At 45.3% G+C, this 27,263-nt stretch overlaps 1 protein-coding gene across 3 annotated transcripts in view; it reads left to right on the top strand.

Annotated features, from left to right (window-relative positions):
- Positions 1-1,037: 1,037 nt before the first annotated feature.
- GCGR (glucagon receptor) overlaps positions 1,038-27,263 on the top strand; it is a 48,635-nt gene continuing 22,409 nt past the window's right edge. The window contains exons 1-2 of one of the 3 annotated variants that reach the window (XM_048492178.1): positions 1,038-1,359; positions 22,845-22,919. The gene's annotated coding sequence lies outside the window, so the exon portion shown is untranslated. Of the gene's footprint in view, positions 1,360-22,844; positions 22,920-24,135; positions 24,180-27,263 lie in introns of those variants that run through there. The other 2 variants (XM_048492180.1, XM_048492181.1) reach the window with 2 other exon arrangements.

The following is a 27,263-nucleotide window of genomic DNA, read 5'->3' as shown; positions in this document are numbered from 1 at the left end:
CCTTCTGTGTCTTCTTCTTTAGCCAGTTACAGATTCTGGAAAGGATCCTTTTGCGTACCTGATATCTACCAAGTTGCTCAAGAAAGACATGTCAAAACCTTTATGGAAATCCAAGTGTATATTGTCTACAACTCTGGATCTCTGCTGTTTACCTGCTTGCTAATGCTTTCAAAGAGCTCCAGAAGAATGCAACTTCCTGTTGCAAAAGCCACATTGATTTTTCATCCAATTTATACGGGGCACACGTTAGGCTAATGAGACTGTATTCCCTCCACCCACCAACAGTCTTTTCTTTTAAAATTGGTAATATGTTCTATTGATTACTTTTCAAATCTGGCATGGGGAGAGGGTTAATGACAAATTGCACATTTTTGTTTGGAAAAATAGCCTCAACAGAAAAGGAGGGGAAGAGGAAGACTACAAATATAGCCCCAATTGACTGTGAAATAAAAAACAAAGATATGCAAAGATGCCCATTGGGAGAGTGGTGCATTTTCTCAGCAATTAAATGACAAAAAAATGAGTGATTGACCTGATATTAGAAAGGCATGAGAGGAAAGGCATCAGAAATTCAGCTTCAAGTCCTATATCGCATAGAAGCAGCCGCCGCTGACCCCTGAAAGGCTCTAAAGTAAGGAGGGGGATTATTACATTGGATTAACTGGATCACTCGATGCCCTGTTTCTTTACAAAGTTTCAGACTCCATGGGCAGCGTGGTGAAGCAGACGTTTTCTTAGCCCCCGTCCACAGAACGATGCATTCGATTAGTCCAAGCGTTTTGAATGTGATCTCCTTCCACTAGAGAAGATGACCACCAGGATCGGGGCTTTCTCCAGTGCTATTCAGTGTTGATATCAGTGAGGAACCAAGTATGCATCTCTCAGGCCAGGGAGGAGAAAGGGGGACAGGAGACGGTCTCCACAGCCCTGGCTGGCAGCGCCACCCTTCGGAGGGGGGCTTCAGGATCGCGGACGAGAACAGCGAAAAGTTAAAAGCTCTGGGCGGGAAGGAGCCAGAGGCGCTGCGGGCCCTTTCGGGGAGGGGCGGCCTCCGCTGCCTCGCGGGGGGGGGGGGGGCGTTGGGGTCTGGCCGCCTCCCTGTCCACTCGCCCTCGCGGCCCCGCACCTGCTGAGCTGGCAGCGGCTGGGTCCCTCCTCCCGCCCGCGGCCCCCCTGCCAGCCCCTCGGTCCCTCCTCCGGAGCCGGGCAGCGGCTGCAACCAGTCGCAGCTTTGCAAAACTTTTGAGCGGAGCCGGCTGCGGCGCCCACGCCGGGCAGACCAGACCAGACCGCGGCCGAAGACCTCGACCCTTTGCCCTGCCAGGCGCCCGGGCGGCGCCGACCACGGGGACTAGCCAGGTACCGTTTGAATCGCCTGCGCCGGAGGGGATGCGGACTTTCAAGCGCACGGCAGGGAGAGGGGCGCGCAAGGAAGGGGCCATTCGGCGCCGCCGCCGCCGCCGCCGCTGCCTTTTCCGCCCGGGGAGGGGGAGCGGAGGGTCTCCGCGCAGTACTTGAAGGAGATCCCCGCGCGTCTCTGGGTCACCCGCGGAACAGAAGGGAGCTGCGCGCCCATCGCAGCAGCCGGAGGATGGTCCCTCTGCTTCCGTACGCGCTGCGCCCCAGGCAAGCCGGCAGAGGCAGCCGCCTCCACCCGGGTCACCCACGTGGCCCCCCTGTCTTTATCCCTTGACGGCTTCAAGGAATAAACAGGCGAAGCAGCGGGGGGGGGGGGGGGTCCCCAAAACCCCGTGCCCAAGGTCAGTGGCCCGTTTCAACGTCAAGATAGCCCCCCCCCCCCCCGACTTCGACATAATGTCTAACGAGTATCTGGAGCGTAAGATAGATAGATAGATAGATAGATAGATAGATAGATAGATAGATAGATAGATAGATAGATAGATAGATAGATAGATAGATAGATAGATAGATAGATAGATTTCCCCTAGTCCATTTTACTCTCGCAACAACCCTGTGAGGTAGGTTAGACTGGGAGAGGATTACTAGTGCGAGATCTCCTGGAAAACTTCATGGCAGGCTTTTTATACCTGTTTTTTTCAGACCCTACTAAGCCAACGTACTAACTACTGAGAAACACTGCGTGGATCGCAGTCTCTGAAGCAGTCCCCCGATTGTAAAAGGTTTGCCCTGGGCCTTCCATCTCAGCATGTTTACGCTGCAGTTACTGTGGCAAGAATCCCATTATTCAGTCATATTCTGAGAAAAGAAAGCTGTTGGGGGCTGTATCAGAGTTTAGCTCTAGTGGCCCATCTGCCAACTCTGTGCCTTGTTTATGCCCTCCTTGCTTCTTTTCTGTTTTGCCTCGTGTGCCTTTGCTACTACTGCACTGTCACCTACTCCCCTAAAGTCACACCACTGCTCTGTGCTCCGTCTCCCACCCCAAGCCTCTCACAGAAGCCTGGCCATGCAACCAGTCACCTAATGCTTGGCAGGACTCGGTTCTAATTAATACTAATGACAATCTGCTATGTGTGCAGAGGAGGGGGATAACAGAAAAGATTATGCGCCCACTGCCCAGGAAAACAGAAACAAAAAGGGAGATTTCCCCATACAAACAACAACCCACCAAAACCACCCATAAAACAATGGGAATTATTTAAATAAGTTACAAAATTCTTAGTTATAATATAGTTATAATATACACAGTTATAATATGGTTATAATATACAATTCATAGTTATAATATACAATCAGTTTTTTTAAAATAAAATAATGCACTAGGGTTGGAAAAAATAGGGTCATTGCTTTTGTAAAATTAGAGACTGCAGTATCAAGGAAGAAATTGTCCACATGAAAATCCATTGTTAATTCACTACATTGCCAAATAACGAAGGCCACACAATTCAGTGAAGACTGAACTCAGTCACAGACATTGCTATTTTCACTAAAAGGGAATTGAAAACAACCACAACAAGTGTGTTAAACCGGTATGCAGGCAGAAGAAAGCTTTGGACCATTCAGCCAAGTTTGTTACAAATGCTTAGAATACATGGGATAATCTTGCAGCAGTAAATTTACAGAATGCAAGAGGAATTTTCCTCTCTGGGCATTGTTGACATTTTGACTGGAGATGTTAGAAAATAGCCATTGTGTGAATGAGTCCTGAAGATCAGTGAGTGGGAATGGGTTGGTTTAGCACTAATGCTATCCTAGCTGGGTTTACTGTCAATATTGTTCCTCTCTATATATGCTGTCATCTCATGCAAACTTTTCCAAACTGTTTGCATCACCAGCAACCTCTGGCACTCACTGCTGCAGGATAATTGCATGACAGTAGATAGAAAACCCACAACCACCTCTGAGTTTCCCTTTCTGTGAAGGACATTGTTTGGTTAACTGCTCTGTGTTGGACACGATGTGTGTGAGAATTGATCTGAAGCCCATGCGGATCTGCCCCCAGATAAATCTGTCCCTCTTCTTTCATCACCCATGAGACAGGAGATTATGGACACCAAAAGAGAGTGTAGCAATCGTATCAGCCTCTTGCTCTGCATTTGCAGAGTTGAAATCTTTTCCTGTTTGCTTCCAAAGTTAGCTCTGACCTCTGATCCTTATACTAGGGCAACAGTTGAAGACTTTAGGTATTGGCTCCACTTATTATTAATATTGTTTTGTTAAACTTGGTTTCTCTTGTTTGAGGGTGACGACATTTCTGTTCTGTACACTGAATTCTTAGAAAAGCTGCATTTCAGCAGACGGTCCCTCTTTAATTAACCGCTTTGTTCTCTACTATAGGACAGAGCGTTGACTCAGACTCCTTGAAATGACCTACAGCAATTACCCCTCCCCACTGCATCAGCCCGCTCCCACCTATCCTAGCATAGCCCCATCAAATGAAAAGGACTAGATGTATTGTGAAGGGTTGTATTTCACCCATGTGTGTCATTTGAAGACACTCCATCACTGTCCTTCCAAAATGGCAGGAACCATGAAGATAGAAAGCCGTCTCTTGTAGTAGGATTTGGATTTCTGCATCTGTGTGTTTTTCTTCATTTCTTTGTTTATGTGATAGTTTTCTTAGTTTTTGTAAGATGCTGTGGGTCACCAGTGGGGGGAAAGTAGCATATAAATGCCTACATACTTTCATATACATGTACATTTAAAACTCTAAATTCTGTTGCAGGAAATCTGTAGTTCAGCAGTGAAAATCAGTTATGCAGACGTTCAACATTTTCAGGATTATACTATCTGTCTTTTTAGCATCTGATCTGCATGTCGGTCTAATCTGCATCCTCAGTTTTTGAGGAATTTCAAGTATTTTAATAAAGAAGAACACAGGCACCCTGCAGTCCTAAGCAATGATACACACTACTAAGCCAATTGACTTCAGTGGCCTGCTCTCCTAACTCTATTTAGGATTGCCTTAACAGACACCAGTAGACACTAAAGATCATTTGTTGAAGAGAGCAGCAGATGCACAGAGTGCTGACCTACTGAGCATAGACCATAGGAAGTCTCACTGATTACTTCCAATTTTTTAATGAGATTCTCCCTGACTGTAAACATCTACATGCTGTTGTTTGGACCAAGATAGGTAGTAATTATTAATTAATTATATCTAGTCTTCCTTCCATCATGGGAATCCAGATGACATTCATGGAATTCCCAGGGGCTTCCATTCAGACACTGACCATGGTAATGTTGACCTGGTTGTAGTATCATGTCCTCTCCAGTCATACCCTGAGGCAATCTCTACTCTTTGGTTGTGGGCATAGCAAAGCTATGTATGTAACAATTCTGGATACAATAGGGAAGAGTCTAATTTTCTCTAACGTATTTTTTCTAACGTATCTCAAGTTCACCCATTCACCTTTCTTCTCATTTCTTGATGGAGCATATTGATGATAGGATAGCCCCAACTTCTCATGCCGTATCTGACAAAATAGGTTCTGAGAAGAGTGTCCAGGGGCTGAACTACATAGATCCTTTCAGCTTCAAGGTTGGCCGCTATCCAGTGCTTAATTTGTAAAATGATAGCCAAAGTTCAAGCCTACCCAGAAGCCATGGCTTCGGTCCAGGAAGCCTTAACCCCTAATCTCTGGTGGACGGGGACGTGCTGGCTTAGTCATGAGAAAATACACTGTCCATGCTTTGAGGCACCTCTTCAGATAACCAGATCGTGCAGAGGAAGTCTGTCCATTTAAACACAGTTTATAGGAGACTTGATTCCGTAACCCTGCATGCTTGTACACATGAAGACTGAATGTATCGAGCAGAGTTGGAAAGAACAGTCAAATGATTGTGTAATTGTGTAATTGTGCCACTCTGTCTAGATCCCCTCCCTTAATTTCTACTGCTATTTTACTGTACCATCATAAATGCTTGACGGTAGGTCAGCAAAAGAGTGGTAAAATCTCAGCATTGGAAAACTGGTGCCAGAGAGCACAGTGAAACCATTGCACCACTATTTCTCTGCATGCTGAAAAACATGGGATGGATTCCTTCCATCCCCATTTAAGAAAGTATCTAAAGACTTCAGTTTCCCAGATTCAATACTGGCTGCTGGAAACAGAATCTGTGCCCTATAAAAAACAAACTCCAGCTCCAATTAATCACTAAACCTCATTTTGCAACTAATTCACATAAATCTAGTTGGGCAGGATGGAATGTACGCCTTGGTACAGACCAATCTGAAAGGTGGGTAAGTAGATTATATTAAATATCTTTATATATTTACAGTAATGGTTTTTTTTTGGGGGGGGGGGAGGAAAAACTATCAGAAAGCATTGAAGAGTTAAAGAGTTCTGTTGTTTAGCAGAAAATACCACTACACATAGTTGAATATCTCTGTGTTGCAGAACTTGAGCCTCAGAACTGAATAATATCTTCTGGGATATGAGTATGCAATAGACACAGTCTACAGACTTTTGTACAATCCTTATAGTGTTCAAGGAAATGGGACTCAGGGATGTAGTTCTGCTTAGGATGGTGGCATTATAAGTGTTGCCTACTTGGATACATTTTGTGCCCATGAGTGATGAGTGATTTAGCATGGGCATTTTGTGCCTGTGAGTGATGAGTGATTTAGCAAGTAATGTCCCCTTGCCTGTGGCTGCATTGAAGGGACCCTGGTGAATGCTGAATGATTTCCCCATAGCTACTTCCCCCAGGGATTCTTGCAATGATTGGAGGCCCAATGCAGAGTCCATTGGGTTCAGCCTCAGTCTCTCCACAGTGCCCTTTGTGCTTCAACTTCAAGCTGGGCTGTGTCAATAGAGGAGTCTGTTTGAACAAGCCTTACTCACCATGAGTTCTCGTGGGTCAATCGGCGGCCTGTGCATTACAATAACTGCTGCAATTTTGTGGATTTTCTGCAATTGACCCATCAGTACTAAAAGCAGCAGCATCACAGATAGGGAAGGTATTAGAGAGCACAACTGCTGTTCTTATTCCAGCTCTGATTGCTTTTTGGTCTCTTGAAGAATTGATCAGTTCATTGAGAAAAATATTCAGCAGTAGTCTCCCTATGTGTGCTTTGTTCAAGCACACATAGACACTTGCAGCTTTGAGTCACTGTCCCAAATATCAGGTGGCAGCTGGTAACCCTTCCAAAGTTCTCTTCTCTGGCAAAGTAAAAGTAAGACTTCACTCTGCTGGTGAGTTATTGATTCTGCATAGTCCTAGCAAAGCGAAGACAAATAAGGTGCGAGATGAAATATGCAGACTTCAGAAAGTTGACACATGAACCCAGGCAGCTGCAACTATGACAACCATGCACCCTTCCCCACCTCATCTGAGACATCTTTCAGCTAAGGATGCCAGCCTCCAGATTGTTCCTGGGGATCCCCTGGAATTACATGTCATCTCCAGACTGCCTGCATCAGTTGCCCTGGAGAAAATAGATGCCTTGGAGGGTGGACTCTATGGCATTGTACCCCACTGAGATCCCTATTGTCCCCAAGCTGCAACCCCAAATCTCCAGGAATTCCCCAGGAATTTCCCTGGAGATGTCAACTCTTCCGCCCACCCCCAGCCGGGAGGACCTGGCAACCCTATTTTCTGCACTCATTCAACAGGGCCTCTGGGTGAGCTGTTCTTTGCTCAGCATCTTATCAACACACTCAACCAGCTGTATTAGTGGGTCTTCCAGTGCTTTCCATTCTCACACAACAGGTTGAGAAGGCACAGTTGACTCTGGGACAGTTCTTGGTCCTCAGATGATGGAATCTGAAGAGCTCAGAGTACCTGCTTGTAATGTGTGGGCTTCACAGGAAGGAGATTTCTCTAGTTATCATATATTGGGCTTCTGTGCGATTTAGGTACTTTTCCTACAGAGTAGGAAATAAACTTTTGGTCTTATGTGAATTTCTAAGGAGAAAAACCCACCTACAAAGCCTACCTACAGAATAGGAAAAGCCTACCTATAGAGTAGGTAAAGTGCGATTAAATAGATCTGAGACTGGATTGCCTTGTGACAGAACTGGGACCAGTCATTTAAAAAGCTGTATTTTCCAGGAGCCAATCTTAACCTTTTCTAGACTTGTTACTCAAAATACTGGGATCTGTCCCCTTTTAGAGTGGGGAATTAGTGGGACAGATCTTGCTATGCAAGAGGGAGAAACCACGAGATCACGTTTTATGGTAGGTTTTTCTCCTTAGAAATTCACAAAAGACCAAAAGTCTAACAGTTTTATTTGGAAAAATGAAAGTATTATTATTATTATTATTATTATTATTATTATTATTATTATTATTATTATTATTATTATTATTATTATTATTATTATTATTTGAACTTATATACCGCCCTCCCCCGAAGGAGGAGGGCGGTATATAATAAACATACAGGCACACAGATGATAAAACAAGCACACAGAGAATCCACACAATCCTAGGATATAAATAGAGTTGAGGGAATAGACCTGGAATAGATTGAGATTTCATGGGGGAGGCAATAATTACCTTATTTAGAAAAGAAACGGTCCAAGAGAAGCAGAGTTCAGTTCCTGCATTGAGCTCCAAAGAGATGGAGTAAAAGGCAGCTCTGGGAACAATATAACCAGATCAGAGTTCAAGCCAGGAAAAACTAAACACCAACAGCAAGGTGGGCAGTGTAGGAAAATTGGGCCCTCGGAAAATGCTAAGAGAGCTAATCTTCCAAGAGAAAAGGTGGATGCTTGGCTTAATATTCCAAGCTTGGGGAGTATCCAGAAATGATTAGATTTTGGGTGGAATTGATACAATCACAATTCCGGGTCTTTTCTGATTCAAATGGAGCTGGTCTTTCCAAGAGGTTAGTCAGGAAGAGGAAGATAGGATTAGTGCATTGAAGAGTAAACCTTGATTTCATTAGTTAGGATGTCCTTTGTTAAATCGGAGGCAGGTGTGCTGAAGTCTCGAGGCGGGGAATAGTTTCCCAGGCTAGGCTTTGTCTTTCCTGATTGTTTTAGGAAAAATGAGGCTGGCTATTATGCATTTTAATAGTGGACAGGAGACGTGCCAAGGCTGGCCTTTTCCATGTTGGTACCACTGAGCCAATATCTGACATGGCTTCCATGAAGAGCCTATACTGGGGAGGTCTGACAGGTAGAGAGGCATTTCTTCCTAAAAACAGCACCCATATCTCTCCTCGGGTCTGGCTGATAACAGTTTAATCCAATTTCCCATAAATAATAAGCTGCCTACATAAATGAACAAGATTAATTGTAATAGCTGTCCTATACTGAGTCAGACCATTGGTCCATCAAGGTCAGTATTATCTACTCTGACTGGCAGCAACTCTCCAAGTTCTTCTACATCATCTGTCACCTGGTACCTTTCAGTTGGAGATAGTGGGCACTGAACCTTTGACCTTATGCATACCAAGCTGATGCTCTAACACTGAACCACAACCCCTCCCCACTTGTTGCTTCTTCTTCTACCACTTCTGTGACTGTATCTATAACGTCCTTGTTTCTGCATGTTTTGTATTTCCCTTCTCATACAAATAAGAAAAATCTGTTTCAGACAAATGTCTGTGGTAGCTCTTGCCCCTTTTACCTTCTCCTTGGAGCCCTGAGGGTGAGCTGCCCTCATCTTTAAATCCAGCACAGGCAGGGAATACTTCAGTCTTTTTACTCTCCTCCATTCTGATCACCTTGTTAATCTGATATCCTCCAGAGTACCTTAACTCATATGAAAATATACAATCATTAATAGTTCTGGAATACATTACTGGTCTTGCCCTCTTCTTTACTCTCATTTTTTCAGTGCATTTCCATCAGATGTAACTGTTAGCACGTGCAGTTTGTTCCAGGCAAGGTCTGGCTTTGGTAAAGCCGCCTTACTACAAATAAGTACTTAGAGAGAGGTCTTGACTGCCTTGATTCCTATTTTCCCAATTCTGGTCTCCTAAAAACAAGGAATAGATCTTCAAAAAATACATAGTGTAACATCAGAACAAGCTGCTACGCTATAGCACAAAGATAGATTCCACTGAAGTCTCTGAGGGGTTCAAACCACATTCCCAAAACAGACAGTTGAATCCATTTTGGTGTCTAATTGGCTGTCCTTTATTTTTTTTATTTTCTTATCTCCTGTAGTAATAATACAATTATTCTCTGTTTTCTGGATGGTTCCTCCTCACCATCTTTCAAAATGGGTGGTATCTGAATAGTTATTCCGAATTCCCCTTCCTTGTTTTCTTATTTGATACACATATATGGACATCTTTAGCTGCCTTAAAAGAGACCATTGGTCTCTCAAAGGGCCTTTCCCCACTTACCTTAAGCCCCGTGCTACTCTCCTCAAGTAGCGCGGGGTCCGGGGGCACTCCCCACGACAGGGGCGGTGACAGTGCAGCCGCCCCGACGCTGTCACACCCCCTCAGTGCATGGCATCCCTAGCGCTCTTGCAAACGGCGCCTTTTGATGACCGCGGGGTCATGGGGACGCCCGGGCGCGTGCCAGGGATGCAGCGCGGCATTGGGGGGATCGGGGTGAGTGGGGAAACGCCCAAAGTCAGTATTGCCTATCCTGACTGGCAGTGGCTGTCCAGGATCTTAGGTTAAGGACTTTCACATCACCTAGGATCTGATAATTTTAACTAGAGATTCCAAAGATTGAAGCTGGGACCTTCTGCGTGCTCTACCACTCAACCATGGCCCCTTCCCTTTTCGAAGAGCTTATAGATCTGGGACTGACCTCTCAAAATCACGAAGATCTGAGCCTGACTCTGATGTTACTAAATGCTTCTCTCATTTTAGTAAAAATGCTTACGGCATGGTTTTCTTCGGCTCAGTATTAAAAAAAAACACACACACCTGCATCCTCCCATCAGGATAATGAAAAACCAGCATCAATGGCAATTTCACCACCAAATACAAGTGAGATGCTGCACAAATCAGATTAATCCACTGCTTGTGACATCAGAGGTATCCCAGCTAATCAGATACTTTCTATCATAACTATGATTTACTCTGTTCTTTTTATGCAGCAAAGACTTACAAGCTAGGACAGTGGCAGGCAATAAAGATCAGAATTAAAAAGCAGAAGCAGGCTGAGGGGGAGAGGTGGGAAAGAACCAAAATAGCAATCTGTTGTAGGTCACTGGCAAAAGTACGTGTAGGTGATAGATCTAATGAGCATCCCCTAAGAGTGGCTGAAGCTATTTAATCCCAAGTGGGAAATGGGGCTTTGTTGGCAGACGAAGCCTCATACTGGCATCGCATGCCAGTATTTCTGCCTCAAATGTCCCCTCCCCAGCCAAGCACTGAAGCCCCTTGCTGTGTTGGATTGTCGCTGCGAGGTTCATGCCAAGCGAGCCATGGAGTGTGCACTATTAACGCACTGGGAGCTAATCCTTTTGTGTCTGAACAAGAGAGCAGCTCTCCTTTCTCCCCCCAGCCTTTCTCTTGAGCAGTCAAGGTCGAAGGGGGATGTGTGTATGAGTCAGGGCAATTCTAATGCTTGTTTATTGGAAGGAGGGTCTTGAGGAGAGAGAGCGTTCCTTTCCGCTCCCAGCAGGGATGTTGTGGATGCGGCACATCTGTCCTTCAAGAGCTTTTCTTTCCTCAGGCCAAGGGCAAAATGTTGCAGGCGTTCCATTTTTTCCTTCTTTCCTGCAAGTAAAAGGAACTGAGACACACACCCCCCATCCCAGAATTTAAGACTTTCTCGGTTAGTCCCAATCAAAAAGCCCAGAGCACATGTTCACAGCATGAGCTTACCAGATAAAAATATCAAAATTCTCAGCATTTTCCCCAGATTATCTATAGAAGTAGGATGTTTTGAAATAAGGGGCTACATTTTGTACTATAACATCCATTCTATAATTATATTCTGTAGAGTCAGAGCTAGGATGTTCTGAACATAAGAGCGTAAAATAGCAGGCATCTGGCAGTACAGACCCTGGAATGATATGCAGGGAAGAGACCCAAGTACAAGTTATGCCTAGCAGTGTTTTTACAGAATTTTGTCATATAGCATTAATAAAAGCTGACAAAATTCATTTAATTTAATTGACATGCTAAGAGGTAGCAAGTTATTAGCCAGGTGCTGTTTGTTCAACAATTATTTACAAATTACAAGGTGATGATATTCTTCTTTCAAGGCAATTAACACTGAAATCACCCTTCTAACAACTGGACTGGTGGCCAATAAAACACCAGCTTTGTTTTCCTTTTCAGATTGAGATTGGGGTGATGCTTCAAAATTACCCATCAGCCTTATATCTGTAAATTGTTAGATGTTAGGCATGTAGAACAAGCTTTCCTGAGACTAGGGTTGCTGGCTACACGTGGCATAAAAATGTTTTAAATAAATATAAATCCAATTCAAATAATAGCACAGAATGAAGAGGGCTCATATAATTAAATATATCAGGAGTAGCTTTAGGACAGACAGAACAAGTATTTCTCTATGGTTTCTTTCACAATGGGGATTTTTTACTCCTATCGAAAATGGGTTCCACATGCCATTTGCGTAAGGTGACCAGATGTTTTAAAAAGAAAAGCGGGGCTACAAGAGATATCGCGGCGCTTCTCTTATTTCAGAAGGCACTGCAGCCGAGGCCTTCTGGGCGCCTCGTCTCCTGACGGGAGCCAAAGGCAGCAGTGTCTTCCTGGGGGCGCTTCCCCTGTCTCCATCGGGAGCCCAGGGAGCAGTAGTGGTGCTCCCGCGGGTCAAGGCGCACGTGTCAGCAGGAGCACATTCCCTAGCCGACAATTTCTATGGTTGGGGGCGCTGTGGGACACATCACAAAAAAGCGTGAGTCCCAAATAGGGACGGCTATCACCCTCACATTTATGTCTTTGTGAACAGACTTCCTGGGCCTCACAGGGCTTTCTTATTTGAGCCAAATCAAAGGAGAACACCCTGTGATCCATCTTATTGTCAGAAATGTGCAGTGGCAACAGGTGGAGTGTACATACAGAGTTACCAATTCCTGGTTGGGAATGCCTGGAGATCTAATGGCAGAGATTGGATATGGCCGAGAGTCTGGGCAAGGGAATGAACTCAGTAGGGATGTGATACCACAGAGTCCACCTTCCGAAGTCTTCGTTTTCTCCAGCGGAACTGATCTCTGTAGTTTGTAAATCTGAACAAACTGCAGCCCCCACCTGGTGTTTGGCAACCAAATGGATGCTCTGTTTGCAGCCTATATTGGGAGGGAGCAGAGCTAAACTCTGCGTCTCTCTCCCTGCCTTTATAGTCCTTTAACAAGCTTTTTTCCTTTCACAGCTGAGGTGTGATGTAGGTTGACATCACATTTTCTCCAGGGAACATGGAGAGAAATGTGTTGCCTGCAGAGAAAGTGGAAGGTAGGAGGAAGGGGTTTTCCCAGGTTGGAGGTGGGAGCCTGTAGTACTTCTGTCCTGATGGGGCAGAGGAAAAGGAGACAGGGAGAGCAGGGAGTAGCGCAAGAATTAGATTTGCCAACCTCCAGGAGGAGACTGGCATTCTCCTGAAAACACAATTCATCTCCAGACTACAGAGATCAGTTTGCCTGAAGACAACAGCAGCTTCAGGGGAGGACAACATTCTCCCATTGAGCTCCCTCCCCACCCCAAGAAAAAGGAGGCAAAATCAGCCCTGGACATCAGATCTGCAGCCCCCCCCCGTAAAAGTCTGCCCTGGACATCCATCCTGCTTATCCCCTCTATGTAGTCACCCCCTTTCCCTGAGCTCCCCTGTTTGGAGGTCCCTTCAGCCATGTCCCCCTTCTTTCTCTGAGGGACTTTGCAGCTGCAGCACTCACCAGCACTGCCTCAGTCTCCTTCTCCCTTGTTGCTCACCGCCCCCCTCCCCCCTGGGGACAAATCCTGAGCCCCCTCCACAGTCTTGCACACATTCTGCCTCTCACCAAGACTCTTGCCCCTTCCACACATGCAGAATAATGTACTTTCAATCCACTTTCAGTGTACTTCCCAGCTGTGCGGAACAGCAAAATCCACTTGCAAACAATTGTGAAAGTGGATTGAAAGTGCATTATTCTGCATGTGCGGAAGGGGCCACAGAGAGGCTGCAGCAGTTCTCCCATCTAGGGGCAAAGAGCCATGGCTGCTGGAGGCTGCAAAATGCAGGCGGCACAGTTGACCAAAGCGCAAGACACAGTGCCAAGGCCAGGTGGTGAAGAGCCGGTCAGGGAAGGCTGCTGCAGCATCTCCCTGAGTCCTGACAAGAGATAGGTGGTACAGCAGTGTTCTGTTCAGTGCCAGATCCCTGAGTTGCCTTCCTTTCATAGGAATAAGTTCCTGTGGAAAAGATGACACAGGTATATCCAGCAATAGATTTCAAGGGCTCACTCTTTTTTTCTTTTTGAGGGAATATATAATGTTCGCTCCTCCTGGCTGGTGCACTCAGTGACATGTGCTGGCTTTGCCAATTTTACACATGCCACAGCTCAAGTATGTATGACTGGAGTTGTATGGTATGTAGGGCCGGAAGGAGACAAAGTGTGATTGTTACATGGATTTCCACTTTAATGCCCCAGGAGAGCTAGTTCTTTGTATACAAAACTGTCACAAAGCCTAAGCCAGGTAAGGCAGACCAACACTGTGACCCAGATGGTGACAATCCTAGCACCACAAAGCTAGTGGTCAGGCCCCCAAATCCAAGGAAGTAAGCCCATGAGCTTGGCCAGACTAAGTCTCTCAGAAAGGGCAGCTCTCCTCTGCTTCCTGCTTGCCTAGGAATCAGCATTAGCACCACGGCTGCCAAGTTGCAGAGGAATCCTAGCACAGTGTTTCCAGTAAGCAAGTATACCTTTGTGGGTCTTGTTTTCTAAAGTGTAGGTGCCAGCCAGTGACAGGAGTAGACAGGCTTGTGTCTTGAGAAACTGAGATGGAATGTGACTAATACCTGCCACAGGATTCAACAGCTGGCAAACAGATTCAGTGAATGCAAGCACAACAAATAGTGGAGGAGGAGATTAATGTCCTGTTCCTTTCACTTGGCCACCCTTGTCACATTGGTGTAGGGGAAACGAACAGTTACACTCAGGACATTCAGCCCTGGGTTTCCCTCTATTTGTCACCCAGTTTATTTCACTTAGAGAGACCCTCTAGCCTTCCACTTCTGGAAGGATGTCCTTTGATGCTACAGTGTATTTGCTTGATACCCTTTAAAATAATGTCTTGAAGCAGGGCCTCACTGCATGAAGTATGATACCCCACAGTTGCCTTGGCAACCAGGTCCACTCAGCTCACCTGGAAGCTCCTATATGAGCAACTGATGAACACTGCATCTACGGAGAAAGAAAATGGAGAATTCTTTGTAACTTGCAGAGAACATAAATGGGGAGAACAAAAGGCCAGATGGTCTTTGGGGATAGTCAGGGTTACATGCAGTGACTTGACCTGTGAAATTGATAATTTCATCCATTCTAACAATTTTAGAAACTCCAGTACTGACTGGGAAAGCTTTTAACATTGCACTTCATTTATAACATAGGCAATTTTTTTTTCAAAATCCAAGCAATTTAGATATAACTCCATTAGGATTTTAGGAATTTTCCTGTTATACTTTGGGGGTATTCCCCCTCCTCCGAGATAATGGCTGTAGGACATCAGATGAAGTGGACGTGTAAAAAGGCAAGGAAATTTTATCTCGGGGTGGATTAACAGAAAGGCTCTGTTTTCACAGTTAGGGTCTAACTAATAATTATATTTAGATTCACACTTTTCTCCTAGATCAGATTGGCTGACATGCTTCAGGGTATTTAGCAAAGCTCACTCATTAGAGGTGTCAAAAATCAGCCTCATCCTGAGCACAATGGTGGATTCCGCACAGCAAACGTTTCACAGGTTGCAGTTGTTATAAAGGAACCCTTTTCCCTTTTTCCTGCTCAAATGCATGCCGTGTAGGTAGTGACTAGAGCCCATGGAAATAATCCAGATTGCTTTCACGCCTTCACACAGAGATGCTTGTCTTAAAATTTTTTTTCCTGCAATACATTTGTAGAAATGAACTCCCGCAGCCGTGCCATCGTTCCACAATATGATCGGCTGCACCTGAGTAGCTGTGTCTGTGCAACACACAACATTTTTTAAAAGGAAAAAGGGATCTCCCTGCAATGGCCGGGGAATAATGAACATATTGCTGAGGCAGCCAAATTCTCCCTAACTGTGGATGGTGTGAGGGAAGGGAGGGAAATAAAGGACCTTCTGCCTGGCTATTTATGTGGGAGTGGCTCCAACCCAGGATTTTGCAAAAGAATTAGCAATTTTCAAAAATCCTGGGTTGTGGGAAATAAAATGGGAACGGGATCTGTGCAAAGCCCCCCCCCCCCCCCCCCCCCAGTTTGTATTACGCTCAACACCCATTATATTTGCCCAGTGCAGAATCCACCATCCTGGTCTTGATGCTCCCTGGACTCTCCTGTGCTTATCATGTGTCACTTTTGCACGTGTCTGGATGGGAGCTAATTAGTATTTGCTTACATAGTCAGGAAAGTTCAAGGTAATTGCAGGAATGCTTATTTCTGAGTCTCTGTCCCCATTCAACTCCTTAATCTCTGGTTTATTTATCTAGGAATCCCAGGGTGCTTTAACCATACCCTTGGATACGTTATCTGGAAGAACTTCCAGGGGACATCATACAGGAGGGATCATGACTTAGTGGTAGACCAGCTGCTTTGCATGCAGATGGTCCCAGGTTCCGTCCCCAGCATCTCTAGTTAAGAGGATCTAGTAGTAGCTGGTGTGACAGGCCTCTGTCCCAGACTCTAGAAACCGGAGATGCTGCCAGCCACAGCAGACAATGCTTTCCTTGATGGTCTGGTTCAGTAGAAAGCAGAATCCTGACTCACAATTGAGGTGAACTGTGAACTCCACCAATGTCTGCATTGACAGAATCTTGGAAGATCAAAAGTCCCGCATTGCTCTTGAATGCTTTTCTTCAGCTTTGGTTTAACCCTTTCGACTAAATAAGCATTTCCTAATGTCACGCTGACATTTTAGACTGAGTGTACATAAGCGTTGTTTTATGTTTTGAATTGTCACTGTTGAGGCAGTAGTAAAGTAGTAAAGTTGGCAGTTTGCAGCACAAACTTAGAATAAAATGCCATTGGTGGATAGATAAAAGTCTTATTGATAACAGTAAGTCCTATTTTTAACTATAGGTGTTTCAAAAGCTATCTGCCTTAGTTGCCACTACAAGAACTAACTTAATCTGACACATCCTATGGAAACTAATGTTAAGGAGGCACTGAAGACAACTGTGGAATTCAGAGTAACTATACTCTTCTCTGTACACATCTAGTAGGAATCCTCCCCCCTGCCCCCCGCTGTTCAGTACACCCTGCAGAAGAGCTCAATTTTAGCAAGGAGCCAATATCTGGTTGAGAAGCCTAATTTCTAAAGTTTTAATTTGTGTATCTTAACGTGCCATTTAATATGACCTAGGAGGCACCAATGGTGAAAAAATGAACACATCGTAACACTTTTAATTAAACTGATCAGGGTTATGAGATGGTAAGCGAAAATCCCCAGGCTGTGCTAAGCAACAATGGCCTATTATGTAAGAAGCAAAGATTATAAATCTGGGGAAATGACTGTTTAATGATTTTTTTAAAAGTCCCAGATGAGTGGCAACGACACAACAGCTGTAGTGCCTAAAAAGTGGTCAGATGGCATCCCTACAGAGGTCAGCCAATGGGAGGAGAGGGTGGAGCAGCAGGACAGCTAGACCGAAAACCTGAAGACTATGGCCGAGAACACTTGGTTTGGGTGGTTGTTGTGAATTTCTTAGGGCCTTCTGGACTGCAACTGTGGGTCATATTTGCATATCAAATGAGAAGATGGATCCAACAAATACACTAATTCCCTCTCCCGCCCCACTCCCCCTTGTTGCACCTCCCTAAATCTGCACCAAATGTGTTTAGTATTCTTCTTATTTGCAAAAGGAGCAGCAGTGGCATAGGAGGTTAGGAGCTCGTGTATCTAATCTGGAGGAACCGGGTTTGATTCCCAGCTCTGCCGCCTGAGCTGTGGAGGCTTATCTGGGGAATTCAGATTAGCCTGTACACTCCCACACACGCCAGCTGGGTGACCTTGGGCTAGTCACAGCTTCTGAGCCTTCTCAGCCCTCATCTACCTCACAGGGTGTTTGTTGTGAGGGGGGAAGGGCAAGGAGATTGTAAGCCCCTTTGAGTCTCCTGCAGGAGAGAAAGGGGGGATATAAATCCAAACTCTCTTCTCTTCTTCTTCTTAGCACATTAGAACTCTCCACCCTCCACACACAAAACCCTGTCCTCCCTTGTCGCCACCCCAAAATCTCAAGGAATTTCCCAACTTAGAGTTGGGCACCCTATATTCTTCCTCTGCTGCATGTGGTAAGCCTTCCTTTTACTCCCACCCCACCCCCACCCCCATCCCCCTGCTTGACACCTTCAACCTCAGGCTAACTTTGAGTTCCATCTGGAAGCAGCTTTGACCTACATGCCTGGCTCTCACTGGAGAAAGAACTCTGGGTTTTGCCAGCTCAGGCAGGAATAGGGAGATAGAACAGGTGCCCAAACAGATGTGTAGGAGGATATCTTACAAGGATTGTATAGATAAATCTACCTGGACTTGCCTTTCTGAAAGAGTGGATATCTAGGCTGTCCTAGCTATCTTATTCAATGCCAGCAAGAGTAGAAAAATGTTAAGGAAAGTCAAGCACTCATGTGCTGGCATATTGGGCTTACTTTGTAAATAGAGAGTACGCAAAAGATGGTTTGTTTCAAGTTTGTGATAGTGAACAGCACCTGCAGTTTTCCAAGCTTCCAGATAACACAGACTATACTTTCATCAGCCCCTGCCAGCATGGCCAATGCTGGCAGGGGCTGATGGGAATTGTAGTCCGTGAACATCTGGAGAGCCGCAGGTTGCAGACCCCTGGTTTAAATAATCCCTAGAGTTTAGTGCTTTAGAGTACTCAATGCTCCTCACATAGAATATATTAGCAACCTTTACAACATCTCAGTAAGGTAGTTCAGCGCAACTGTTTCATTAATTTACTATATCTTATTTTTTGATCCACCCAATTCTCAGGCATACAAACACTCAGTTCAATAATTTGTTCACACATACACCATACAGCACCCCCCCTGCTCAACAGCCCTTGGATCTCTGACTGGTGACAGAGACTAGAGAATATTTCTTTTCGCACATCTGCTGTAGGTGCAACTATCCTGTGAGCAGAGCATTTTTTCTGCCAGGGAAAGGAGTAGCAAGCACCTTTGGGATGCTCTTTCTCTGGCTGGTGGAATCAGAGAGTGGCTTGCAGCTTGCCTAAGGCCAATGCAGTGGGTTCATGGGAGAAGTGAGACTGAAGCCAGGGACTTCTTCATGTACTGGCAATTATACTGGACTAAGCTCTTTTGCACGGGGCCCCGAGGAGAACAAGCTGGATCATATGTGTCACACTGTTCTTAAGAACTTGATTTTACTCCTCTGGTTGCTTTGGCATTTATTAAAATAGCATAATTCATTCTTGGATTAATAGCTGAAACAGCAGAAACAAACAAAATCAGATGACAGCAAGGAAATTAGAACAAGCTTCACATATCCAGAAGCCATTTACACCAGAAAAACACCAACAATAGTAGAAAAACAACAATAATATGGGCCTTTCCCATATTCTGATAAGCTGTTGCTATTTTGTCAATTTGTTGCCGTCCCTGTCCAATGGTTCCTGGTCATGCTGTAAACAACTTTTAACTTACGCCTAGTATTGTATTGCCTTTTCCATATGGATCCCACTCTTGAGAGCAACACGTCTATATAGTCTGGCAGTGCTACCAGGGCAAATCTACACAGAGCCATGTGCTCTGGAAATGGAACTAATGGGGCAGGGAATCTCCTGTATTGGCAACCGCATAGGAGAGGCTTGCAGTTCATATTACGTTTTAATTTTAAAGTCAGCAGAAGAAAATTCTTCTAAGATTCAAACATTGTGCTACACATTTGCCATTGTAGTAGCAGTAGTGGGAAGGAAAAAAAGGATGTTTCCAAAAATTTAAGAAATAATTACGTAAGGAACATTAGAATTCAGGGGAGATAAGATAAATTTTCAGCCAGTAACTAATTTGCTGAATTAAAGACACACAAAACGAGATTGAAATAGAATGGAAGAAGGTTTCACTATTAGATTTTGCTGTATTCCATTTCACAGGCAGTTGCATTTTGATAATTAAACATTACAAGGTGTTGAACACTGATCTGGCACAAGTAAAAACGTTTTTCTATGGAAGGGCTCATCTAACAATACTCAGGTTCTTGTGCATACAGATTTACCTGCAAACAGAGTGAGCTCAGCTTTCTCCTGCTTCATTTCTCAAAGGACCTGTGTACAGTCTCCAAATCAAATGTCATTCTCCCCATGTTTCTGGTGTATTGCTTGAGTTCTTTTTGCTATTTCCTCAAGCACCATGTATCCTTATTTGATCAGAACAAAGAAAGGCAGAGAGAGAGAGAGATGTACACATCTACCACTATAACATGCTGGTTCTCCTAACAGCAAGTTCAAAAGTATGCTTTATTCTCACAGTCCTGCAAGTCTTGCTTGATCTACTTTATTTTTTCGAAACTTCAGGGTCCAGCAACAAGAGCTAGATGTAAAATAGTCGTCCAGGTAGAAGAACTAGGTGGATTCCGCACCATATATCCTCCTACTCCAGTCACATAATTAAAATGGGAACATCTGGGGACAAACGCCCCGGGTGCCCCCTGGTGAGTCAAGTGGGGGGAGGTGGAAAATCGCACTCACACTTCTGACCCACCCACAACACACACACACCCCGGCAGGCCTCAGCTGGTCAGGCCGAGCGAGAGGGGGCGGGCTGGGCCGGGCGGGTCGTCGGCCGAACCAGAGGCTGAAATATGGGCTGCATAGAGCAGCCAGCCAGCCAGACCCCACCCCCGGCCCCAGCTGAAGCCTGGGCTGTGCATTAGCTGGAGCCTGGACTGCACGTCGGCTCAGGTAAAGGGGGGTGCATAGCTACCATGGGGCACGGGGGGCACAATTTTCCCCAGGCACCATTTTGCTCTGTTACGCCTCTGTCATACTTACTACATATCTCAGTACACATCTATCAGATTATGACCCCTCTGACCTAGAGCTGTCCTGTGGGTCCTATAAGAAAGCAAAACTTGCATGCAGCAGTTTTTCTGCTCCAAACACCTGTGCTTTTTGTAGGTCACAGGTGACATCAGAGTAAGAACCATGGGTGACAAATAACCTGTATTATTAAATGACAATGGAGAAAGGTTAGGAACAGAAATTGAGTTCTGTGCTAGACTCCATTCCACATAGTTGTATATATACAGCTGCCAGATATTGATGAAGCAGGGGTCTTTGCTGCAACCTAGCCAAGTTCTGGGTAAAGTTTATGCCCAAACTGTACGTGATTGTGAGGCCAGGTTCCCATCCATGAGGGAAAGGCAGCATGGACATGATGTATAGAGGACCCTATCTCTTCTACTATTCCACATGACTCAACAGTTCTAGGCAGATTAATCCCAGGCCCAGAATGCCAGTGGTGCAGAAGCGACAAGAGCTGAAAACAGAACATCCTCTTTGCATAGAGCAGCCTGCCCTGTTCTCACAATGAACTACCCACCACGTTCCCCATCTCAGGGCACCAGGCAGGCACGTCCTTGTGAGGGTCTGCAGGGTCCAAGGTCATTAGCCTGCACAGTCATCCTGTTCTGCTGGACAAGCGCAGAGAAGGGATGTCAGTCTTCTGGGAGGAAGAATGTGCATGTCAAAGTCACCACTGAGTTGAACAGAGGCAAATGGATCTGTCTTGCTGTTCAGCAAAGCAAGAGGGCAAGGGGTGGAAGAAGGGAAAAATAAGCCCACGGTAGACTTCACAAGAACCTTAGAGAGTGGCTGAGACTGAGCAGCTGGCTAGAGGCCAGAAAACCCCTGTCCAACAGAGTTTGGCTGAGGGCAGAAATAAACAGGAGCCGTGTGGCGTAGTGGTTAAGTGCTTGCACTGCCACTCACACGATCAGGAGTTCGAGCCCCCTGTGGGTCAGATATCCTGGCAGCTGGCTCATGGTCAACTCAGCCATCCATCCACTTCTTGGTTGGTAAATGAGTACCTAGCTCATAGCTAGGGGGTAAAAGGATAGCCAGGGAAAGCAATGGCAAACTACCCCACAAAAATGGCTTGCCTATGAAATCACTGCTTGCAGTGGTACCCCAGGGTCAAACATGACTGTAGGGGAAACTTTACCTTTAGAAAGAAACACTTCTGAGCAAGGACATCTGGGGCACTGATCCAGGTGGCTGATCCTCCCAGCTGGACTAAGGGATGGCCAGGAAGAGACACTGGCACAGGATCTTTGTAAGGAGGAGTGATTTAGGGTAGAAGCGGGTGACACTGAAAGAACAAACAGTTATCCTGGAATGCAAGGACGTAGGTAAGGGAGGGGTTCACGGGTTCAAACCGCCCCCCATTACATGTCTGGCTTGCTTGAGCGGCCCCCAGGGGTGGGTGGGGGCATGGTCCTGCCCCCTGAGCCCCGAACCCACCCCATAAAAAATCTATACCTATGTCACTGCTGGGATGTGACTGAACCAATAACTGCAGTAAGTTGGGGGGGGGTCCTCTCTGGGATAGCCCTAAGCTGGCAGGCCACTTGGGAAGTGCCAGCCTTCTGCTTTGGGGAGATAAGTAGCCAGTAGCGGAGTAGGATTCCCCACTCCCCCATGGGTTCTCTGTGAAAATTATTTGGGCTCCCCAGGGCTTGGAAATGTTGGGATAACAGCCAGTGTGGGAGGGGGAGCAAGCTCCAGTTGCACATAATTTCCCCTCTCAGCTTTGAGTGTAGGAGCCTGTGCACAATCTGAGGAAATCAGCAGAAGGGCTGGTTCCACTGGAGGGTGAGGAGCTGACTCAACAGTATGGTTGCCTTCTCCCACAACCCTGTCTCCGCGGGACAGACATGCAGCAGCCACAGGGAGGTTTGCCAGTGGGGATCACCAGGAAAGGAGATGGGGCCAAGGCAATTAGGAATTGCAAGAGTTGACCCAGTCCCTAAAATCTTCGAAGTGCTGTTCCCAGGGCAAGGTTCATCTTGACAGACACATCTGCCTGTCTTAAGAGATCTAAATATGGGGAAAGCTTGGCTTGCCAGTGAGAGAGCATCTGGCACTTCTGGCTCCCTCCCACCCCTGATAAATGAGCTTCCCAGCTTCCAAACAGCAGTAGCAATTAAGGGGCTGCTCAGAGGAAACATGATTTTCCCAGGGCTAAAAATAATTTCATGAAGGGAGCAGGGAGAATAGTCCTGGTAGCAGCCCTCAGGATTAGAGGCTAGTAGCTGCCCCCTGACATGGTCTGAGAGGAGAAATTTAAAATATTCTGGTGGGGGGCGGATGGGATACTTCCAATAAATCTCTTTCTTTTTCCAGATGCTGTTTTGACACTTGATGCACCCATCCAGTGTAGAATTCATTTATCCAGAACAGTGGCTCCGAACATTTCTGGTATGGAGACATATAAGTCCAAATTTACTTGTTGGGGACATTTAATTTCCCATCCCCCACCATTTCCTTTCCCTTTCCTGAAAGCCCCCATAGTTTTGCCTCTTTTCCCACTTCCTTCTCTCCTTCTCACCCTAACCTACATTTATCTGCCCCCAGGTCTTCCCTTTTCTTTCTTTCCCTCCCCTTTGCAACCTCTACCTGGGAAAACTCTTAAATTATGCAATGCTACCCACTGGGCCCAGTCACATGGTGGGGAACCTGCAAGAACTTTCCAGGAGCTACCCACTTTCCACTATATTCCCCTACTCACACTATTTCCTTTCCTCCCTTATTCTGGCAGACAATATATCATGATCTTTCCCTGCTTTCTTCTCTTCTTCCCACCCACCCCCTGCTTATGTCATTATGAGGTGTTTTAACCCCCAGTGTCTGTGTGTTTTGTTTATTTTAAAATTCAGATTATTTTTCCCTGCCAACTTGGGCTTTGCTCTGATTGATAGGAGGATCTGTTTGTTTCTCCATGGCCCCAGTCTCCAAATTTAAGTATCCGCAGATAAGGCTGTATAGGAAATCCAATATGTATGGATGTGGAATGGTATAGCATAGCCTAATCTTGTTAGATATTGGAAGCTAAGCCGGGTTGGTATTTGGATGAACACTTGCTGGAATTGCCGTTAAATTGGCTGTGACTTCTTGGCACTTTACACATACTTACAAGTACTAACACGATTGCTCTGAAGTGTCCCCAGCCTACAGGTAGAGCCTGGACAGCCCTTTGGTATATGGGAGAGCTTAGGGGTATGAAGCAGTTAGGATGATGGCTTGAGCGCCGATGGAGGAAAACTGAACTTTGGTGAGAGCTTATTATCAAGCCTACTAGATGGTGGTAAAGGCAGGAAAGAGGGTTTACTTCTCTGTCTCCATTACATCCATATCTAGCCGTCCAGCTGAACTCTTTGGAGTGATAGATGGGTTGGTGTCCACCTCCAGGCTGGTGCTGTCTTCAGAGGTCATCTGTGATGATTTTGTTAAATATTTTCAGGTTAAATTCGCTTAGATTCATACGGAGTTGGATTCCATGATTTTGAACGATCCTGAGGCACTCTCCAGAGAACTATCTGATCAGATTGTATGGGATCAATTTCAATGGTTGCGATGCAAGGACATGGACAAGTTGCTTGCAGTGGTGTGGCCAACCACCTGTTCCTTGGATCCTTGCCCATCATGGTTAATTAAATCAAGCCAGGAAGGATTGGCTGGGTAGGTCCTGGAGATGGTGAATGCCTCTTTGGGGAGTGGGGAGATACCTTGCGCCTTGAAGGAGGCAGTGGTATGCCCCCTTCTGAAGTGGGCATCCTGGGACCCAGAAGATCATAACAACTATCCCTGGTAGATAATATCCCCTTTTTGGTAAGATCCTGAAGTAGGTGGTGACGGCACAGTTGCAGGTACAGTTGGAGGAAACTGATTTTCTAGATCCACATCAGTCCATGTCAGTCAGGAGTTCTGGGCACCACAATTCAAGAAGAATATTGACAAGTTGGAATGGGTCCAGAAGAGGGCAACCAAAATGGTAAAAGGTCTGGAATCCATGCCCTACGAGGAGAGACTTAGGGAACTGGGTATGTTTAGTTTCGTGAAGAGGAGGTTAAGAGGTGACATGATAGCCATGTTTAGATATTTGAAGGATGCCAGCCACAGTTGCAGGCGAAACTTCAGGAGAGAATGCTGCTAGAACACAGCCATACAGCCCGGAAACCACACAGCACCCCACCATCCTCTTCATCAGGGCATTTGGCTGACCCCCCCCCCCCCCCCCCCCCCACTGCTGGGAGGGCCCCTTGGGATGTCAGTACACTCTGCTTTTTGTGAATGGGTGGGTGGGTGGGGTATGGGAGATTTTAGATTGTGTCTGGGTTTTTAGAATGGGGCTTTTAGTATGAGGTTTTATTGTGTTTTTAATGGGGTTTTATTGTGTTTTTTAATTATTTTAATGTTGCATGTTTTATTGTAATCCACCCTGAGATTGTGTTAAAGAGTGGGCAATAAATGTAAATAGAATAGAACAACATATTGTTCCGGAGCAGAGAAACCCCTAAACTTAACTATAGAGGTGAAATGGATCCAGGACTTCTTCAAGGACACCATGTCAGAGCAGAGCAGGAAAAAGTGGGAGGGTGAAGGAAAAGGCAGTGGGGAAGAGAGTTAGGATTACATGCTGTTACCAATCACCCCAAAACCCGCTCATGAAACCAGTGGAGGCCATAGCACTGTGTCAATTCATACCAGAAAGAGCTTTGTGTTGCTGCTCAGAATTCTGAACGTCACTATGAACTGACACCTATAAAAATGAGATGACAGGAAGAAAACTAGAAAATGTAACAACTACTGTGGTTTTGTAATGAGCTTGTCATGTTTTCCCCATCCTCATCGTCCAAAAAGTGTTCTCAGATTATTTTTTCATACCTCTTTGAATAGTGATGTGGATTCTGACTGTTCAAGGAGCGCTCGCTATTGTGAGCACAACTGTGAAAACTGGTTAGCATGGTAGCTGAACTGTGGATTAAAAATGCATGTTTGGAACCGCACAATGTGGGGAAGGGGGAATGTGTCTTCGGAGGCAATTTGAAGCACACAAGTTGTAGGTGGGGGAAAGGAGTAAACATCCATCTTTTGCCCTAAATGCACCTCCTTTTCAAGTTACATTTTTCCTGGGAAAAGGTGCCATCAGACTGTTGTTACATGTGTCAATAGCAATTGATCTGGGGAATCCTTCACTCAAATCTCATCCTGGGGATAATCACTGAGCCCGTGCAGGTCTCCCCTCTCTGAACATAATCACCTGCTATTAGTACCAAGTCATGGCGCCTTTTCGTTCTCATTACTGTTTGCAGCACCTCGTTGAAGCACCTGCGCTCTTTTAAGGCAAGATATGTTGCGCAGCACAAATGCCATGATGGCTACATAGGGCAATAAAGAATTGCTAACGGTTGTTCCAAACTATATCTCATTAATAACTGAAATAGATGAGACATTCAAAAACTGAAAGTAAGTAGGCTATTTAAAACAATAAGGGTTTCTTAAATATAAAATCCTGGTGAGTCATTAAATGCAAGCAACAGGGAGAATTAACATTCTACCAACTATTTCTATGTAGTTCATCTTTTGTCAACGTGGATACATGAATGGAGGGTTATCAGATAACGCAGTATGACAATGTTATGTTCAGCATTGCACTATGGACCACCAGCACAACAACACTTTCAATTAAATTTGAAAGTAGGGTTTTCTCTCTCAGAGCAGTTGTGTACCTTGAGGAGAAAGGTAAAGGTAGCCATGGCTTCTCCTGGCCATTTCTTTTCCAGTCCTATCATCTGCCCCTCCCAACAGCTCAAACAGTATTCTGGGTTTGCCACAAAAGGGGGCAGGGGAGGAGGTGAACAACCGATCTTCAGGTGGAAACCATAACTGCCTTGTCTATCACTGTATCAAGGAATTGTAAAGTGCATGTATTCTCACCTGGTTAAATCCTGGCAACTCTAATACTTTTGGAACTATTTGCAAATGCTAACTTGGATACAGGTGAGCCAGTGGGCAATACATATCCAGATTTAATTATGTGTTTCTGCATTGCAGAGGGTTGGACTTGATGGCCCTTGGGGTCTCTTCCAGCTCTATGATTCTGTGATTTCCAAAAAGCTTTTAAATAGTATTCACTATTGGGTAAACTTAAGAGTCATAGAATAAGAGGGCAGATTGCCTTATAAATTAGTTAATTGATAGGAAATAGAGGGCAGTAGTAAATGTAGTACTTGCAATGGATTGGAAAGAAGCAGTGGAGTCCCCCAAGGATCAGTACTGGGACCGATGCTATTTAATTGCTCATAAATTATCAGGAACTGGGGAAGGGTAGCAGAGAGGACAGGTGTGGGGATGGTGCCAAATTATTCAGGATAGTAAGGAGAACCAAAATAGACTGTGAGAAGCTCCAAAAGGATCCCTCCGAAATGGGTGCCTGGGCAATAATGTGGCAAACAAAGTTCAGTGAAATCATGGAACGTTGTGTACTGGGACAACCCTCAACTTTAAATATCTGTTGGTGATGGCATCTGAATGTATCAAGAAAGAGATGTTTGACTTATGGTCTGATGGAAATGTCAACTCACTATGTTGTAGCAGTGAAAAAGTTGAACTCCATGCTAGGGATTATTAGGAAAGGAATTGAAAATACAGTGAATAGTATTATAACACCCTTGTAAAGATTTATAGTGAGGCTGCATTAGGAATACTGTGTCCTGTTTTGATTGCAGTGTCTTTTTAAAAAATTGTAGTGACTGAACAGGT

Source organism: Sphaerodactylus townsendi, linkage group LG03 (assembly GCF_021028975.2).
Source record: "Sphaerodactylus townsendi isolate TG3544 linkage group LG03, MPM_Stown_v2.3, whole genome shotgun sequence".
NCBI lineage: Eukaryota > Metazoa > Chordata > Lepidosauria > Squamata > Sphaerodactylidae > Sphaerodactylus > Sphaerodactylus townsendi.
Note: the sequence above shows the minus strand (reverse complement) of the source record. Positions and strands in the feature narration are given on the sequence as shown.